The 19,078-nt window shown below is 48.6% G+C and overlaps 1 long non-coding RNA gene across 1 annotated transcript; it reads left to right on the forward strand.

Annotated features, from left to right (window-relative positions):
* The first annotated feature begins 29 nt into the window (after positions 1-29).
* On the forward strand, positions 30-17,576 carry LOC119441349 (uncharacterized). Its single transcript, XR_007465420.1, has 3 exons — positions 30-158; positions 17,134-17,321; positions 17,425-17,576. It is a non-coding gene; the product is annotated as an uncharacterized LOC119441349 (long non-coding RNA).
* Positions 17,577-19,078: the final 1,502 nt, after the last annotated feature.

The raw sequence follows: 19,078 nt of genomic DNA on the forward strand, positions 1-19,078 counted from the left end.
GTCGGACCTGGCAACACTGCTGAGAAGGCGACTCCACTCAGCACGTCCGTTCCCTTCGACTTCACTCAAGCGCGCGCGAAAACATCGCCACCTAGAGTAGGTGGCGATGAGCGAGGGGGAGGAAGGAGAAACGAGGCGAAGCGTCGCGCAGGAGGAAGGTAGGTGGAGGCGTGCTAGGTCGACGTCCTCTGGCAGTTGCTACAGTTGCTGCAGACGGCCATCAGGTCAAACCTGACGGCCCTCTCGCGGGCCCCTATGCCAACTGAACTGAACAAGTTTCACATCATAATGTCGATTAACGAGCGCTGTCGTGGCTGTAGTTATAAGGACAAAAAAGAAAACTCGCTTTAGAATATCAAATCACACATATTTTGAATTATTCCGAAGAATAGTGAGCTGGTGTTTGTCAGCAGTAAAATTATACATTATGTTCAGGATGTATCTTATAACATCCGACATTGGACTATGACCATCTCTGTATTGTTTCGAGTCATTTTTAGAAGATTGTGTGAAATACTGCTGTATTCTGATATTATTATAAATATGTCACCTATCTTTTGCTTTTCTTGCTTTCATTTGTTTTTGAATATGTTGTATTTGAAACAAATTAATATGATTTCATTTGCTGCAATGATGAGAATGGTATATATTGTGTTGGTTGCACATCCATTTCGAAATTTTTCGAAAAATGTTGCTTATTTCTGTTAGTTGATAACAAGTGAGCCCCTTTTAAATTGGGAAGATATATATGGTGATATCACTTCTCATATTTCATAATGTGAGACTGTTTTAACATTATTTTTGTGGGTTCTTTAATTGCGTTTGTTTCGAACGGAGGCGGAGGCGGGCTAAAGACGCCGTCAGGAATCTCCAGCCTGAAATAAAGTTAAATTTAATTAAACCTGCGAAGGTCCCGAATTGCAGTACATGGCCCTACTCCCGATGGTGAGGAGGAAGCTATTGTTACAACGCTGAACGCAAGACTGAAGAAGGAGAGCTCGAGCTTGGGGCTGAAAACAACGTTAAGAATTTGCCGGCTCTTTCAGTATTTCGTGCACAACCTTCTAATAGATTTCCCTGTTTTTTTTTATCCTTGTGCCACATCTCGGTGGAGCTGCTGAGTACATCTAATGCACGACAGCCCCGAAGCGAAAGTAGCCGGGCCGCTACCACCATGTCGACTGACGAAGAGGTCGCAGAAACGGCGACTATGACGGTGACCACCATGCCAATCTTCACCTTGTCTCAGCCCCGTGATCCTGGCACGTGTACGGGTACCGGCGACTTTGACGTCGAAGATTATTGTCTGCTAATCTACGAGCGCGTCAGCGAAAACAACAGGTAGGATCAGACCAGCCAACGTGACCTTCTTGAAAGGCGGGATTGTGTACAGACATAGTTGGACGACAACGAGCCGCAAAGAAGGAACTTGCGACTCGCATTCGACGTCACGCAAATTACACGTGACGTATATTCATGACGTCCTTGCCTTTTTCCGCAAGGTGGACGAGCGAATGCCGGAAGAAGAAAATGTGAACCATGTGCTGAAGGGCATAGCAGACGACACCTTTAACCTTCTCGTTTACAGGAACTTCACCAGCATCGAATATATCATAATACCGGCGTTTCGAAGAAGCTCAAGGCCGTCGAGTTGTGCATCAGTAGATGTGTCTTCCAAATACAGCCACTACATCGCCGTGCAAAGACCATTCCGTGCCTCAGCCGAGGACGTCCGAGAGAATTGTGCTATATGAAGTGATGCTAAGTTATACAAAATAATGCGAAGTGACGCTAAGTTATACGAAGTAATGCCAAGTTATGGTAAGATTTACAAAGTGATGCTAAGTTATAAGACATAATGGCAAGTTTTACGTAGTGATTCAAAGCGATGCTGGGCACCTGCAAAGTCTGATGCCACAGCAATCACACAGTCGTGTCGATGCCACCGCCACATATGTACAAGCTAATAGTAGGAATCGTCTCCACAGTCGTCTCTCTCATCATCCTCGTTGTACCCGCCACGCGGGGCAGGCAAGTCTTCGGAAAGCCCTACTCGCTATTGTAGACTTCGACCAGCTCTTCGGACCGCTCACAGGCCTGGCGAGGCGGTACCTGCAAATTATCCAGACAAGGCGTGGCTCGGTAGCTCGCCGTAGTCGTTTTGCAGCGGCTTCTTCGTCTAACCGTGGTGGGTTCAATTGGCGTCGACGCTGGCAGTCTCGCTTTGCAGCGCGCCGCGATTCTTGTTAAGCGGCTTCTTCCTAGGCAGTGCGAACCTTTCTTGGTCTCCCCATGTCTATGCCTGGCGCGCCGCTTCCGCACACGAACGAAGGAGCGCATGCACAGTTTGCCGTCACGTCACGTCTGACTCGCGGCGCATGCGCAGTAGCGCGCAGCTGGCGAGAGCTCGGCGGAGCCGTGTCTGTGGTGGGCGAAGCGAGCGCACACCTGCGACGGCGGTTACTAGGCAACGTGAGGTGACGCCATTGCTCCGCGGATGGCGCTAAGCTGGTCGGACGCGTCATGTCGAGTTCCCGCTTTTTGCTCAAATATAGTGCGACTTTTGCGAAACCAGTGCCACCGCACCGCGGCATCACGTTTATGAAGATATATGCTTTATTTCAAGACCATTTTCGACCTGGTGAGTTCATTTTGTGCACTTCCGCGAGAACTTTTGTGCCTGAGGCGGGCGTCACGTTGGCTAACCCTAACGTCGAGTAGGGCCCCGCTAACCCTAACGCCATACCCGCCGACGAGTTCGCCGCTTGGACGGGCGGCGGGGCTCCCGCCAGCCCAGAGACATCTATACAAGTCTTGCCAACCGCACTGCTATGCCTTGCGAACTCACCGGCTGAGAAATCGTCCCATCAGAGGTTTCCGTCAGCAACGGGCGGTGCGACATCGCCCCACGAAGAACCACCAAGCCTAACCTCAACGTCGCCGCCAACGTGGCAGCCTACGCCAGAACGAAAGCATCCAAGCCCGTGTCGGCCCGTAAAGAAATCATCAAGGCAAGTAGAATGCCCTTACTCCCACAAAACGAGACCAAAGTAGTAATTCTCATTAGCGGTGGACTGAACATCGCCAAAACCGGACACGTGGAAATTTTGCAGGCCATTCAAAGCAGCCGGACTCAAAAGGACGCAGTGCGATAGGGACACGATTTGCCCCAACCTCAAACAGAACATCATGGTCGTGAGTTCCCCGCTACCCGAAAATGTCCACGGATATTTGAAAATTCAGAGCGTCACCATCGCCGGACAGACGTACGAGGCATCCTCCTACCAGACTGCACCGGACGACACGTGCAAGGCAGTCATTCGCAACATTCCGCTCCACCACACGCAAGAAACGATAACCAGGTCTGTCGTCAACCCGAGAAACCCACTCGCACTGGCGGCGAAGCGCATAAAGGAAACCGGGACGGTGATCGTGGTCTTCGAAGGACACAAAGTTCCCAACCACGTGACATACGGATGTGCATGGGTAGAGGGCTCGCTCTACAGGAAGCAGATCGCCATATGTCAGGCTTGTGGAAAACTGGGGCACTGAGCAGACGTATGCCCCACACCTGAGAAGCAGACTTGCAGGGGCTGCGGCATTGCAGACTCCGGAGCAGATCACGTTTGCGAAGAGGTCTCGCGCGTTGTGCGGCGAGAAACACCCCACGGCCAGCAAGGAATGCAAGAACAGATACCAGGTTCCGTACGTGATACGCAAGCGAAGAATCGAGAACAAGCAGGCAGTCATTGCGGCCAAGAAAATTCTATATAAAAGGACGAGTCTCTTAAGGCACAACAGCGCAGATGCGGTGCAGTTGCCAGACGGACAGCGCGAGCACAGAGGACGCTCCCGATGCAGAGGGAGCTCGGGATCCCGATCGGCCAGCAGTGGTCGCAGGAGCCGCTCCCGCACACCCGGGAGCCGAGGCCGCTCTACCTCTGGAGTGCGCTTCGCACACCCGGCCTGAGCCAACAGCTGGGCCCAGCGAGTCAAGGCGACAACGGGATGCCAGGCCTCCGCAACGGCGGGGACGCTGCCCACAAACTGCGAGCCGCTGAGGGACCAATCTCAGGTGAGCTTGCAAGCGCCGCCAGATAATAATGTACACAAAGACACAAAGACATCTTACAAAGAATCAAAGCACTCGAGCACGAGAACGCTCAACTCAGACGCACAATGACACAACTGGCTAACGAGAATAGATTGCTTAAAACGCAAACCAGCAAACCCAGCGCACAGACACAGGACATGCACATGGACACTTCACCTAGTCCGACTCCCCCCAGCGTAGCGGAATCGGAAACGGCTAGTCAAACCCCACCCGTCGACACACCAGCCGCCAAGAAACGCAAGGCCAAGACCACAGAAGGCGACACGCCTGCCAAGGACATAGACGGTAAATTGGACAAGATCCTTAGTACCCTAGGTCAACTCCAATTCAATGTCGAGTCGCTCAAGAAGGGACACGACAGACTAGTAGAGGCGCTTGACGGCCTAACGACCAGGGTAGAAGTGATGTAGAAGTGCTTCGGCGCCAGGATCAGGGCTCTCGAGAGAACTGTCTTTACTCACTCCACGGCACCGGTCAACCCCCCCCCCCCCGCCTACCCCATGGCAACAAGCGATATTGTTACACCCAAAACGGCGGTAAAGTCCGCAACCAAAGTAGAAAGCAAAAATGGTGAAGGAAAATAAGCGAGAACCAGCCGAAAGGCACCAAGCGCAAATTAGCAATCAAGGGAAGCTAATAATCTGGCAGTGGAATTGTCGCGGGTTCGACAACAACAAATCGGTCCTGAAACAACACATCAGACACACTACAGACAAGCCGGACATCACACTCATTCAAGAGACCAACACCGACACACCCACACTTCCGGGATATGAAGAAATTGCCGTTCCAACGACAAAATCCTGCAGCGGTGTTGCGGCGTTTGTCAGTAACAGGCTCGCGTGGGCCGACATTAACAGAAGTAATCCGGACAGCAAATGCGAGCACTTGCTCATCGAAGTGTTTCCCAAAGGCAAAAAGGCCAAGAGCATTCATAAGCAAAAGGCATGAGCATGAGCAAAAGGTCATACGCACTCAACACATACAGTAGCCCGAACCACAAAACACAAAGTTTCCAACGAATGTTGAAGAAGGCCAGGGACAAAGCCGGGGACAACCCGCTGATTACTGCCGGTGATTTCAACGCCCCAATCGTAGAATGGGGATACGGCGTCACTAGAGCCAAAGGCAGAAATCTTGCCACTGATGCGGAAGAGATGGGCCTCACCCTGATCACGTCCGCGCTCTACCCCACCAGGATGGGCAACTCGGTCTCGGGGGACACCACTCCAGACCTCGCGTTCGTCCTCAACGTCGAGAGGGCCACCTGGCATAATACCGGCGAGGACCTCGGCAGCGACCATTACATTAATAGCAATCGCCTTGAAACCACTCCGAAAGTGGAGATACACGGATTGGGATGCGTTTAGACAGGTAAGAAAAAAACCCGCTACACTAGAACAGTGGACGCACGAACTCATAGAGGACGCCCTCAAAGCGACCAAAGAAATAGAAACGGACGTCCAGACAATCGGGATGGATGCTAAGCTCGCTCACATGCTGGAAGCAAAAAGATCCATATTGCAGAGATGGCGTACCCAGAGTCTCAATAGAAGACTAAGGAAAAAGATCGCGCAACTGAACAGGGACATTGAGAACCATTGTGCGGTACTCTCCAACCAACAATGGGACGAAGTATGCGCAAGGGCCGATTGCAGCATGACATCGGGAAAAACCTGGAACCTGCTCAAACACCTTCTTAACAAGGGTCAAACCAAAAGCTATCAGACCAAGGCGGCTGACAAGATAGCGAAACGCGACCTCAAAACTCCGACTAGCAGTAATTTATGGCAAGACTTGCTGAAAGATACATGCCATTCTCGAGCAGCCACGAAAACGAGGCCGAGGCACCCGGTTCCCCGTACACGGGAGTGGACAACCCCGACCTCGACGAACCCTTCACCCTGGAAGAAATCAGGACCGTCCTTCAAAACCTAGATGGCACATCGGCCTCAGGTGTCGACGGTATTAGTCACAAGGCCCTTCGTAACTTGGACGAAGACTCCATCCGGTTCCTAGCGGATCGAATCAATCAGGTCTGGGATTCCAGTATGGTCCCGCCGGAATGGAAGCACGCCACTATGGTTCTCATCCCAAAGCCCAACAAGCCCTCGGGCGTCGAGAACCTTATACCCATATCGCTCACGTCGTGCGTGCGTAAGGCGGCGGAACACGCCGTTCTGAACAGAATCTCCAGATTGCTTGAAAACAAGGGACTGTTACCACACACCTTCAAGTACTTAGACCCGGTCTATCAACTCAAGACACCATGGTTTTAATCAAGCACCAAATCATTGATGACCCCATTAGAAACGCCAAGGCCATTCTCGGGTTGGATCTCGAGAAATCGTTTGATAACCTATGTCACCAATACATTGTGGACACCATTTCCGAACTTAACCTCGGAGCTAGATTCCCCGCGTACGCCAAGTCATTTTTGGATTATATGACGTCTACGCTGCGATTTTCCGACCTCTCCACGGAGACACTCTCGCTGGGGAGCAAGGGCAACCCCCAAGGCTCGGCCAACTCCCCTATGCTTTTCAACCTTGCCTTGGCGGGACTTGCCGAGAAACTCGGACAGATCCATGGGCTCGAGCACACCATATACGCAGACGACATCACCATGTGGGTCTCCAAAGGAACCCCCGGTATGGTGCAGTACATCTTGCAAGAAGGAGTGAACACTGTAGAAAAATTTGTAATTCCCACAGGACTCAGATGCTCGCCTACCAAGTCGGAGCTACTCGTACGCAGACCCACGCAGAAGGGCCGAAGGCCATATTCAGCAGACTTCGATTACAATCAGGAAATTACCGTAAGAACCAATTCGGGACACGCCATCCCGTGCGTCGACAAAATCAGAGTCTTGGGTATGATAGTAGAGACTAAAGACGTCAATGCCTCTATGGTTAAGAAGCTCATCACCAAGACCAACAAAGCTATCGGGATCAGAAGAATTGCCAATAGACACAGGGGCCTCAAGGAACATAATCTCGTCCAATTCATACACGTGTTCGTCACCTGCCACTTCGAATACGTTGCGGCAATGCTCAATTGGTGGAGATCCGAAAGAGACAGACTCAATGCGCAAATCAGAAAGGTCACCAAGCAAGCCCTCGGAATTCCGACCAGCACCAGCAACGAGAAGCTGGGGCACCTGGGCATGCACAACACCCTGGAAGAAATTGCCGAGGCCCAGCAGCGCACCCAGCTTGCTAGGCTTTCGACGACGCCTCCGGGGCGCACGATCCTAGCGAAGCTAGGCTTTGCTCAAGGAAACATAGAAAAAGACTTTGCGGACCTCCCATGGGACATCCGCGCTAAGATCACGGTCCGACCTATACCCAGAAACGTACACCCCGAAAACAACAGGGGCAGACGACAAGCGAGAGGACAATTCCTTCTTAACCAAGCCTTGGCAAACCGCGAACGCTCAGCTTTTGTGGACGAGGCGGCATACGCGGGAAACAAAGCTTTCGCAGTGGCGGTGGTGGACGGCCGCGGATCCACAAGACATGCAGCCACGGTAATCGCAAGAAAGCCTGAACAGGCTGAACAGGTTGCGATCGCCGTTGCGCTGACCATTGACAATATTTCTCACATCTACAGCGACTCCATAGCCGCTATTAGAGCTTTTCGAGAGGGCACGGTCTGCGCACAGGCTCTAAGAATTGTCACAAAGAAAGAGATTAAGCGCCACGTCATATACTGGTTCCCGGCACACTTAGGACCAAAGATCGGCGACGTCCCCAACCTTAACGAGGCGGCACACGAGGCTGCGCGCGCGCTTACAGACCGCGCGGCTTGACCCGACCACTCGGAGAACAAGGACGTCCCCACTACATAGAATGAAATCACTAAACACTACTATCTACAACGTAGAGAGTTTAGCACGCCACACCGCATGCTCACTCGAGCTCAAGAGGTTACTCTCAGATTCTTACAAACAGACACATACCCCACGCAAAACAGACTACACTACAACATGCCTGAGCTATATGACAAGTCTTATTGCACCAATTGTAATACATCCCTTAACGTCTATCATTTACTCTGGCCGTGCTCGCAAGCTCGCATAAACTCCGAACCGCACATGCGCAAGTTTAGACAAGCAATCCGGAGCGAAGAACTCGCTCCCCAACTCTGGGCCGTCCAGCAGGTCCACGACGCCGCCATGAAACTCAACCTCCCGGTTCCGTCGTGGGAGACGCCCGCTCCATGAGAGCCCCAAAGCTCTCGTGGCCTGCAGGACCTTTAATAAAATTGATTTCCTTCCTTCCTTCTTTCTGTCTACGACAGACAGATTATGCTCGGCATAAACAGCTCTGCTATTAAACATAATAATAATAGTAATTGCATGCTCGATGGTGGATGGAACCTCGCGCCCCAATGATCTAAGTATATACCAAAATCACATGAACACTTCGATCATGCTAACGCCGACTAGCTCTTTGAGATGATCGATGGGGTACCTATAGGGGCTTGTTGGTATGGCATCTTCTATTTTCTTTTAGCGCAAGTTTTAGCGCCCAGAAGTAGAGGCCGCGTCGCTGGTTAGCTCCCAGACATATTCCCATAAGGACTGCTTACCGGTAGCTTCCCTCGCAAGTTAGTCATTCGCCAAGAGCTGGCGAAACTTCGTCTTCAATCTGTTTGTTTGGTCAACCAATGAAATGCCTTTACCATGTTCCATGCTCCGCGGAACCAGTCCTCATTTCGATCTGCGTTTCATCCGTACCAGAAGAACATCTATACGCCAGAACCGTTCGCCATCACAACGATGCCCCCTGTTTCGCCCACCTTCTGTTCGCAGTTCTCCATCGACCATATAGCGGCGCTCGTCGGCAAACTGACGGGCGCAGCGCCAAGGGGTGATAGTATTACATAGGCCGGTACTGAAATTCCTCTATTGACCCTGCCGACGGATAGAAATTTATTTGAGGTGCCTTCGTCCTGCAGTGGACATAAATATAGGCTGCTGCTGCTGATGATGACGTGGAGGGTGTCCCTGTAACGGCTTTCATTGTCACCGGCCAGCACATCTCTGTAATGAGCGATCATCTTCTTAGACGCCCCAGCCACGTTTGAACGCATAATGGACGCACTTCTCCATGGACTCAAGTGGTCAACCTGTCTTAGTTACCTGGATGACGTCATCGTTTTCGCTCCTGCGCTTTCCACACACCTCAAGTGCCTTTCATTACTTCTTTCTGTATTTGGAAATGCCGGCTACCTGCTTAATTCGTTTGAGTGTCCCTTCGGTGACCGCTAAATCACTATGCTTAGCCATTTTGACTCGTCCGGTGTGGGCCCAGGCAAAGCTCGTGCTGTGCCGAACTTTCCAGTGCCGACGAGTGCCACTTATCAACGGAGCTTTGTGAGCATGTGTACCTACTTCCACCGCTTCGTGCACAATTTTGCAGAAGTCACCCAACCTCTGGCTGCACTCCTGAATGCTGATGCCTCACTGTCCTCGGGCCCAGGTAAAGCAACTGCCATTCTCGAAGTGTATCTCTGTTGATATCACCTATTTAGCTCAGAACTCTGCAATGACGCCAGTTATTATGGAATTGGCGCCATTTTGTCTCACTGTCATCGAGGGCACAACCATGTACGCAAGTAGTCTGCTTTCTGCAGCCAAGCGGATCTGTTCCATCAGCGAGCGAGAGTGCCTTGCATGTTAGCAGTCGCGAAATTTCATGCTTACTTGTACAGTCGGCTATTCAAAGTCACTACAGACCACCGCGCACTGTCATGGCATTCTTCCCTAAAGGATCCTACAGGACTCGGCATTCGCAGGGCGCTACTACTTTAGGAATATCCGTGCACCGTGGCCTACTAGGCCTGTCGTTTACACCAAAATGCTGATTGTCTGTCGTGCTAGCTCGTCGACCCTTCGGATATTTTTGCGACCGATGCTCCACTCCTGTTCTCTCGCTGTCTGCTTTAGCTGAGCTCGCCACTGAGCAGCGCGACGACCCCTGCATACATGTCGTCAAGGACAAGGTCGTGTCTGTGCCGGGCGATCCCTCCCTTCGAATGTATCGCATCCAGGACGACACTTCGCATTGGCGCCGCATGCACCCTAGTAGCACTGAGCTGATATGCCAACTGGTGGTCACCTCGGGCTCTCTCATACGTGCGATTGTGTCTAGCACCGCTTCTTGTGGCCCGGTCTATACCGATTCGTAAGCCCTTACATCGTTTCTTGCGAGTTACGTCAGCGCCGGAAGAAGCCACTCTACTCCCTGATAGTCGCCTTCGACCTAACGGCGTGCCGTCAGGACCGTTCTTTCCCGTTCGGTAAGACCTGCTTTGACCTTTTACTATATTTGTTTCCAGTAACAAGCAGATTGCTGTCGCTACCATCTATGCAACTCGGCATGCGATTCCCGAAGTTCTTTCGACATCCTGCGCAAAAGACGTCGTCTAATTCCTTTTGCACGGCATCATCATTCATCACGGGGCGCCTCGTAAACGTCTTTCAGACCGCAACCGGTATTTCCTCTCCGGAGTTGTGGACGACCTGGGGAGCTATAACTTAAAGCTATTCCAAACTGTTTTTATTCCAATGTCCTGGCGTCAAATTTACGTAACCACCGAAGCAAGCATCGGGCGGTGACCCGCCGCGTTGTCTGAACAACCCAATCAAACACTCTCCTCGTTTATAGGAGGTCACCTTTGTTCGCTTTCAAAACCAATCGCATTGCCTACACTCAGTGGTTTTTCTTATCTAATTGGCTGAGAAGAGGCGAGGAGCACGCTATAGTGGAGAAGGCTCCTATGGGGCCGAGCCAGCACAGTGAAAGTAGATAACCGCATGAAGAGAGTGGTGCCCGATTCTCCGATTGGTTCGCATCGCCTTACTTAGCTTGCGATGGCTGGTCGAAAATCGGGGCGGCGTGCAACTAAAGGATAAGAATGCCGCTAAAATGGATCCTCGGCAAGGAAGAGTTGGCAGAGCGATGTTGTATACGTGCCGAAAGGGCTCGATAACGTTTTACTGCCACGCAAAGTGGTTTATCATGCGCAAATAAATACATGCTCACCGGCAGGTGCGAGTAGCGAGGGCCTGAGCGATCGGCGGGTAGCCATCTTCTATTTCTTTGGGAACGGGGCAGTCTGTGGCTGTACAGAAAATTTTCCAACTTTGCTCGGCATATTAGTGCATTTTTTTCGCGTATACATCACTTTGACGCGGTGAGTTTTCGCGGTTTTGTGAGGTCGCGTGACAGACAGGCGAAGTGGGCGTAGCCCGAAAACATTAGACCAATAGCTGAGGGCCAATAGTGAAAAGGCGTCGAATCGGGAATAATTATTTTTCTCTCTTGTGGTTTAATCATGCAAAATCAGTGTTGTACATGGTATATCTGATGGGGAGCTATCGCGGTTTTTGTGACGTCGCGTGACAGACAGGCGAAGTTGGGAATGGCCCGTATATGTTTTTACCAATCGTGGGGGGCGCATTGCACAATTGGAATAGAAAAGTTTGGAATAGCTTTACGTTATAGCAACCCTAGTCCGTTCCTGCGCCACCAAACACAAGCTGACTACTGGTGAACTTGCATGCGCAGACGAATTACAGCCTTACTGAGGACCTTCATGGCACCATCACGGACCTGCTTTCAATGTATGTTTCCGATGACTACCGTGAATGGCACAATTCTCGAAAGGGAAAACAGCGCGAAAAAACACAAGAAGACAAGAAGGGGGACACACACCAGCGCTGGTGTGTCTAATGTCCTCCTTGTCTTCTTGTCGTGTTTTTTCGCGCTGTTTTCCCTTTCGAGTATGCACTGACTAGCCCGATCCTCTACGGTCTGGCACAATTCTACCCCCTTCGTCACATTCGCGCACAATTAATCGTAACGCGACAAAGCGGATTACTCCCCGTTTTATCCAATGTAAGGCCAGGCTCTTTATGTAAGGCCAGTAATGCCTGTTGTGCACAAACGTGTGCGAAACAGTACTCAGTGCACACTCGAAGAAACCAGCGCACATCAATGAGTGTCACCCCGCTATAACCCTAGAAAAGCTGCCTGCATGCAGCGACTGGGAGGCGTTCTCCAGCATCAGTCTACAGAAGATTCCATTTAGTCCACCCGAAGTAAACCTTGTTCGGTAGTTCTGTTTTATTAACGAGTGAGAGCAGGGCCTACACGCCACACTTGCATATAACGTGATGTTTCTCTCCGGGAGGAGGAAGAGGTGAAAAAGAAGGAAATGTAACAAAGTAAAGAAAACATGCCATCGGCTTGGCTGAATGCAGATAGAAGGGGTTTAAGGGATGAAAAGAAAGTTTAAGAGGAAGTTATGCACTAGCCATATCAATAGGCTTTGCAGGCCAATGCGCCTAAAGTAGATGACTTGCGGCAGTCGATTTCATAAACTGCACTATGCTATCATGCCATTTAATAGCTGGGAAGCCGTAGGGCATTGGTGCAAAATATTTCTTTGAAATTGCTCTGTGGTGTAGTTGATATAACATACTTCAAAGCACATAGCGTGGGGCGTAACAACGATGGCGGAATCACACGACATATTCAAATGTTTCTTCACAGTTACACGAGTCAGACATTGGCCTTTCTGCTATTCGAATAACGAATTTTTCGGCTTTCGGTACGTCACCGCTTATCACAGGCGGCATTCCAACGATAGATCATGACAAAAGAGGTACGATGACATTAGTTGTTTTCAAGAAAGGTCAATTCTGAGAACGCAGTAGTGCCAGATGCTCGGGTTATTCCACGAAGTTCGCGTCTACGTGTCGCAGCAACTATTCTGTCTGAATTAATGTATTCCTCGACTAGGAGGCATCAATAGGGTGGTCGTTAAATAAGGCTGTAGTGTTAACGGCTGCGTGTCGCAGATCCTGTGTCGGCGTCGTAGACGGCGTAAGGGTCGACCTTCTATACGGCACGAAAGTTGCTGACACCTTGCCTTACATGCTTTACAAGGTTATTCCTCGGAATTTTGAGAATTACAGCCCACAAATATCATGAAATAAAACATCGGCAGCGTATGCCTTTTATGTTACATATTCTCAGACTGAAATAATTAAAGTGCGAAACAATAACAGAATATAGGCCCCACGCAAGGGGCTGCGTTTTACCGGAAAGCTCGCCTTCGTTCATAGCGCTCGCCGCCAGCGTTTCCCGGTAAACATTACGGTTACGTAGACTGGAGCGAGATAACGTAAAACAATTAACGTTTGCCAAGAAATGCGTTTTGCCACTTCGATTTCGGTTTGCCATTTTGACCGTATCTATCTATCTATCTAGCCGCCTATGTCTTGGTGCTCTCATGGTCGTATGGTTAGCTTGGTATGTACCGAAATTGGCATAGTATGAGAGGAGGGTATGATGAACATAAATGGTAGGTCATGACATGAATGTCATGATATGCGTGTCGTGTAGGTCAGGAAACAACCAACTATGTCATGGTGCTCACATGGTCGCTTCGTTAACTTGGTACGTACAAAAATTGATATAGTTTGACGTCAGTGTATGGTGAACATAAATGAGAGGTCACGACATAAATATCATGATATGCGTATCATGCAGGTCATGAAACAGCCGCCTAAAATGAGAATGACTCATCGAAAAAAGATTAGCACTCAAAAACCACTGGAAAAGGTTCGGACGTGGATTCTAAGTGAACAAAACACCAGAGGATTGTGGTAGAAGTCATAGTCAGGACCATTACTCAGCAAAAATAACAATGACTCAGCGAAAAACGATCAGCACTCAAAAACCTCTGAAATAGGTTTTGACGTGGGTACTAAGTGATAGAAACACTAAATCATTATGGTAGAAGTCATAGTCATGAGCATGATTCAGCAAAATGCCAATGACTCAGCGAAAAAAGGTCATCACTCAAAACCACTGAAATGGGTTGGGACTGGTCGCGAAGTGAAGTAACACCAAAGGATAATGGCAGAAGTCATAGTCATGAGCATGACTGAGCAAAAATGACAACACGACAAGAAGACAAAAAGGGGGACACACACCAGCGCTGGTGTGTGTCCCCCTTCTTGTCTTTTTGTCCTGTTTTTTCGCGCTGTTTTCCCTTTCGAGTATGTACCGACTAGCCCAAGCCTCTACGGTCTGGCCCAATTCTACCCCCTTCGTCACATTCGCGCACAATTACTCGTAACGCGACAAAGCAGATTACCCCCGTTTTATCCAATGTAAGGCCAGGCTCTTCATGTAAGGCCAGTAATGCCTGTTGTGCACAAACGTGTGCGAAACAGTACTCAGTGCACACTCGAAGAAACCAGCGCTCATCAATGAGTGTCACCCCGCTATAACCCTAGAAAAGCTGCCTGCATGCACTGACTGGGAGGCGTTCTCCAGCATGAGTCTACAGAAGATTCGATCTAGTCCACCCGAAGTAAACCTTGTTCGGTAGTTCTGTTTTATTAACGAGTGAGAGCAGGGCCTACACGCCACACTTGCATATAACGTGATGTTTCTCTCTGGGAGGAGGAAGATGTGGAAAAGAAGGAAATGTAACAAAGTACAGAAAACATGCGATCGGCTTGCTATACTAAATGCAGATAGAAGGGGTTTAAGGGATGAAAAGAAAGTTTAAGAGGAAGTTATGCACTAGCCAGGTGAATAGGCTTTGCAGGCCAATGCGCCTAAAGTAGATCACTTGCGGCAGTCGATTTCATAAACTGCACTAATGGTATCATGCCATTTATTAGCTGGGAAGCCATTGGGCATTGGTGCAAAATATTTGTCTCTGAAATTGCTCTGTGATGTAGTTGATATAACACACTTCAAAGCACATAGCGTGGGGCGTAACAACGATGGCGGCATCACACGACATATTCAAATGTTTCTTTCACAGTTACACGAGTCAGACATTAACCTTTCTTCTATTCGAATAACGAATTTTTCGGCTTTCGGTACGTCACCGCTTATCACAGGCGGCATTCCAACGACAGATCATGACAAAAGAGGTACGATGACATTAGTTGTTTTCAAGAAAGGTCAATTCTGAGAACGCAGTAGTGTCAGATGCTCGGGTTATTCCACGAAGTTCGCGTCTACGTGTCGCAGCAACTATTCTGTCTGAATTATAGTATTCCTCGACTAGGAGGCATCAATAGGGTGGTCGTTACATAAGGCTGTAATGTTAACGGCTGCGTGTCGCAGATCCTTTGTCGGCGTCGTAGACGGCGTAAGGGTCGACCTCCTATACGGCACGAAAGTAGCTGACACCTTGCCTTACATGCTTTACAAGGTTATTCCAAGGAACTTTGAGAATTACAGCCCACAAATATCATGAAATAAAACATCGGCAGCGTATGCCTTTTACGTTACATCTTCTCAGACTGAAATAATTAAAGTGCGAAACAATAACAGAATATAGGACCACGCAAGAGGCTGCGTTTTACCAGAAAGCTCGCCTTCGTTCATAGCGCTCGCCGCCAGCGTTTCCCGGTAAACTTTACGGTTACGTAGACTGGAGCGAGATAACGTAAAACAATTAACGTTTGCCAAGAAATGCGTTTTGCCACTTCGATTTCTGTTTGCCATTTGGACCGTATCTATCTATCTAGCCGCCTACGTCTTGGTGCTCTCATGGTCGTATGGTTAGCTTGGTATGTACCGAAATTGGCATAGTATGAGAGGAGGGTATGATGAACATAAATGATAGGTCATGACATGAATGTCATGATATGCGTGTCATGTAGGTCAGGAAACAACCATGTCATGGTGCTCACATGGTCACTTCGTTAACTTGGTACGTACAAAAATTGATATAGTTTGACGTCAGTGTATGACGAACATAAATGAGAGGTCACGACATAAATATCATGAAATGCGTATCATGCAGGTCATGAAACAGTCGCCTAAAATGAGAATGACTCATCGAAAAAAGATTAGCACTCAAAAACCACTGGAAAAGGTTCGGACGTGGATTCTAAGTGAACAAAGCACCACAGAATTGTGGTAGAAGTCATAGTCAGGACCATTACTCAGCAAAAAGAACAATGACTCAGCGAAAAAAGATAAGCAATAAGCACTCCAAAACCTCTGAAATAGGTTTTGACGTGGGTACTAAGTGATAGAAACACTAAATCATTATGATAGAAGTCATAGTCACGAGCATGATTCAGCAAAATGCCAATGACTCAGCGAAAAAAGTTCATCACTCAAAACCACTGAAATGGGTTCGGACGTGGTCACGAAGTGAAGTAAACAGCAAAGGATAATGGTAGAAGTCATAGTCATGAGCATGACTGAGCAGAAATGACAATGACTCAGCGAACAAAGATTAATGCTCAAAAACCACCGAAATGGGTTCGAGCGTGGGTACTAAGTGAACAAAACACCAAGAGATGGTGGTAAAAATCAGCCATGAGCATGACTGATCAAAAATGACAATTACTCAGCGAAAAAAGATTAACACTCAAAAACGACTGAAATGGGTTCGGACGTGGGTACCAAGTGAAGGAAACACTAAAGGATGATGATAGAAGTCATAGTCATGAGCATGACTAAGGCCTTAAGGTCTCTTATGCATAAATAAAAGGAGGTCTGACGACTCGTGACATGAATGTTTTGACATGCGTGTTATGTAGGTCATGAAACCACCGTCTACGTCTTGGTGCTTTCATGGTCGTTTCGTTAACTTGTTAGGATCCCCGCACACTGCTTCGCATAACACCGATTTTCACAGGGCGTGGGATCTGCCGGCTTTTCCAAATTGAAATTATTCCATAGTCCGGACGTCGAATTGACGTAGCAGTTAATACGAATGGGGGCGGAACTCGCAACGTTTTTCAAACAGTCCAATCAGCAGCCTTCATCTTTGCCGGAAGCACGTTTTGCTTGTTTTTTACTCCTAAATGGATCGTATAGCAAATATATTTTAGTTAGAAACACTTAAAAAAGTTTAATTGTATGCTACTGAACGCAAAATTGTTTTCAAATATTTTGTCGCACACGTGGTTGAAGCGCCCCTCAAATTAAATCCAAGTATTTTCATTTTTGGATCTGTAGGCAGGCTGTGCACACGTAAGAAGGCGGCTACGAGAAAACAGCTGATCAGTGCGATGGCCTGCATTTCGTGTACCTTTGTCCGTAACGCTGGTCGACTAAATGAGATGTCGGCTTCCGAGGTCCACTTTCGGCCGAGAAGAATTTTGGAAGCAGTGAACATCATGGAAACCGGGAGAGCGTAGTGCAAGGTGAGTAAACAATATCATTCTCTGTTGTGCTTAATGCCTGGACAGTAGCATCTGAACATCTGCGGTGATTGCGCGATGTTTACTTTTGCTTTTATTCACATAGGAAATGGAAGAATCGAAGAAGAGTGGAAGGCAGTACATCTCAACAGACAGCTGGTAAGCAAATCTTTTGGTGAACTATCATAACTTTCTCCGAACGTAGGGAAAGTGCGCAATAATAAATTTCCCCTGCGCGTCGTACAAATATTTGTGCTGGATTTAGCTTGCGTGGGAAAAGTTTTCGGGCTAGTCAGTTTTGTTAAATTTTGCGAATACATGTAGTGCTTATGTTGTGATAATATAACAAATCAATAAATAACTGTAACCGCTATCTTTTAATCGCATGGTGAAACGAAATGTGAAATGGTACAATTTGTTCTATATTTTGCTGCGTTCCGGCGAAAATTAGGCGCAAAAGAAAAAATGGCGGCCCGGTCCAGCAAAAGGACCCCACAGGTTACCAGCGCAGCCCACAATGCTGATTGATTTTATAGAGCAGCAGCCGTACTTGGCACGAGGTTCTCGCCAAGTATGATTGCTGTTCAGAAAAAACAAACGCTATGGTACGAGTTAGCTGCCGCACTCAACGCGCTAGAGCCGGCTGTGAACACAGCTCGGCGCTGGCGCCTCTATTGGGCGCGGCTGTGTTATGATTGCAGGAAGATTGCGGTGCAAGTGGAGGCGGAGAAGAGGTGAGCCCGCTGATAGCAGCATCCTTTGGAACGTAAGCTCACGGTGTTTATGCATTCCCAGAAAAACGGGAGGCGGCGAGGTGGGCGGGCTGGAGGGCCGGGTCCTCCAAGTTCTAGGAAGGGCCGGCCGAGCCTCCGCACCGGTGGTGATGATGACGCCGCCGAGGTGCGTACTATTCTTTGCTATGTGTGCCGGTTTGGGGCAGCTACAGGGTTCAGTGCTGGTGAATATTTTACGGCTGTGTGATTCTGTCTGCTTTCTTGCAATTAACCGCACATGCCAGCATATGATATCCGTACATTCCAGAAATGAAAATGTAACCCCACTAGCACGAATAACGTATTAAAGCAATGCTGTTAAGAAACACGTTCTGATGATTGTATGGCTCGTTACTCCGTAAATGATGTGTCGTCAGTAGTATGTCACATGATGCATTAAGAATGTTCGGCAGAGATTGAATAAATATAAGTGAAATAGACTTAGCAAGCAGTTCATGGTACGAAACCATCAAAACACTGTTATGTCATATTCATTGGGTGCAATGCTCACACAGTCTGTCTAGTGTGCTTTGTTGCTCCAGCAGGACAGCTGCAGGTACAAGGAGCCAGCTGACACGTGCCCCCCCCCCTCCGGCAGCACCACCCCACGTTTCTGTGGACATAGAGCCGGGCAGGAGTGGCACTGCACGTAAAGCGCTTTAGCAGCTATTGCAATACGCAACCTTTGAAGCAACAAACAGTGTCTGTTCTGACCCATTAAGCATAAATTATTTCTTTCTCTTATTCAACTACAAAGAAAAAGTGCCGGCCTAAATGTTACTGTACAAAACGCAAGTATATTCTGTTTGAGTATTAAAACCGCTTGTAACGCAGTTTCCATAGGACAAAAGTTACCATGTAGAAATTACTATCAGTGTAGCATTTTGTAATGCTGTGGTGTTTTTTTGCCTTATTTTTCCTTATTTAGTGTTTGTTTTGGCAACGGTTTGTGGCCGGAATTATTTTTCTGGCCTTCCACGTATGATT

The sequence above is a fragment of the Dermacentor silvarum genome, chromosome 2 (assembly GCF_013339745.2).
Source record: "Dermacentor silvarum isolate Dsil-2018 chromosome 2, BIME_Dsil_1.4, whole genome shotgun sequence".
Classification (NCBI taxonomy): Eukaryota; Metazoa; Arthropoda; class Arachnida; order Ixodida; family Ixodidae; genus Dermacentor; species Dermacentor silvarum.